Source organism: Quercus suber, unplaced genomic scaffold (genome assembly GCF_002906115.3).
Source record: "Quercus suber isolate HL8 unplaced genomic scaffold, Cork oak 2.0 scaffold_487, whole genome shotgun sequence".
NCBI lineage: Eukaryota > Viridiplantae > Streptophyta > Magnoliopsida > Fagales > Fagaceae > Quercus > Quercus suber.
In genome coordinates, this window is record NW_027069937.1 from 226,190 (window position 1) to 228,099 (window position 1,910).

The 1,910-nt window shown below is 33.4% G+C and overlaps 1 pseudogene; it reads right to left on the reverse strand.

The window, feature by feature from the left end:
- LOC136063115 (flavonol 7-O-beta-glucosyltransferase UGT74F1-like) lies at positions 1-752 on the reverse strand (annotated as a pseudogene).
- Between the last annotated feature and the right edge of the window lie 1,158 nt (positions 753-1,910).

Sequence of the window (1,910 nt, forward strand, 5' to 3'; positions counted from 1 at the left end):
CTAGTTTATCAATTTAGATACAGGCTCATCAATGTTCTTGTCCGAAGTACCTCCCTCACTAATTGCCTCTAGAGCCAAACAACTCCATTTCATAGCATCCTCTTTCATTTCTCTTCCTCTCCCACCCTCCATTACTTCCCCAATGCAAAACTCAATCTCTTCTCTTCTCACAATCCCATTCTCATAAACCTTAACCTTAATTCCCACCTTCCACACATCCTGAACAAACTTGGCATCTCTGTTATATGGTCAGTCCATTGCGGCATACCCACCTTTGGAACTCCCAAGCTGAATGCCTCAATCATAGAATTCAACCCACAATGTGTTGAAAAAAACACCGAATAGCACTTCCATTTGTGAACTCCAATTCACCAACAAGCCTTAACAACCCACAAAAAGTAGTATTTGCTTCCCTTAAGAGCCAAAGCCAGTTCCTCTATTTGCTTGTTGCTTGAATTGGCCATGCCACCAAATGACACATAAATAATAGACCCTATGGGCTTGGTATCGAGCGGATTGATGATACTAATAGAGGATTCTAATGTGAACAAGTTAAGCCCATAATCATTATCACCCTTGACTCAATTGTCATGGTACTTTGATGGAACTGTTGGCCCAATTGTTAAAACTGGACAACTTTTTTTCATTGCATCCACCACCTTTATTTATTTAGAAAATATAAATTTTACCTTAGTCTAATTTAAGAGTATATGTTTGTGAAACTCTCTCTTAGAAACTTGAACTTTAGTCATTGCCTATCCTACAACCCACGAACACTTATACTTATAAAGTGATCATTGCACCAAACGTGTGCGGATCCACAACCTATTATAAAAAATCACGTCACATACAATCAGTTTTTATTAAGGTACATAGGTTAGCACATGAAAATTCTTCTTATTCCATTCATTCAAGTTTATAGTGCCAACTTTCCTCCCAAAAAAAAAGTTTATAGTGTTATCAACTTTTGACATATATGAAAGAACGATTTTAACATCTTATTAAGAAAACCACTTAATTGAAAATGTGTTAATACTTATGAAAAAAAAAAGAAAAAAGAAAAATAGTGTCGATAGTTTCATCATCATTATGCGAGATGTAATTTCAAGCTAATGATCTATGTAATTAAAGTCATTTTTTATTATACTTAATTAGTTTTTTTTTTTTTCATTTATATAATTAAATTGCTTAACTCTATTTTTGAATAGACAAAGTTTGATTCCAAACATGTTTGGATCCTTGGGCTTCAACCTCCATTAAGAAGAATATATGTGTTTCTGTCATGAGCAATGAACATGACTCACTTAATCTTAATTATACTTGATTCAAGTATCCAACCAACCAAATGAGTTAACAAGCATTACACATGATAGGGACACATGTCATCTTTCCATAAAGAGCTGAAGCCCAAAGTTCCTAATATTTCTTAAAGCATAACGCCTTCCTTTTTGGATAAAAAAAAAAAACATGAGGAACTAGATATGAAGAAAGTAAAAAGTTGACCATAGTATATTAATTAGCACATTTGAGCATATCATTGAATTTCTTAGCCATAATCTTTTACCAGGATGAGGAGGAAGAGAGAGGAAGGGTGCTTAGAAATATGCTACCCTTCCCTCCTTACTCTTCCCCTCCATTCTAGACTTAAAGTTATAATACTTAACCAGTTAAACCACCATATATATATATATATATATATAGAGGGTTTGACTTACTTTTAGTACTTTTTTTAACTGAAAATCTCATTTTATTTTTAATACATAATGACAAGTGGTAGTGAGTTTTGAGAGAGAGAGAGAGAGAGAGAGAGAGAGAGAGAGATTGGCTTACTTTTAGTACTTTTTTAATTGAAATTCCTTTTTTTAATGATAAACTTCACATCACTCACTAACTAAATAAATGTAGAGATT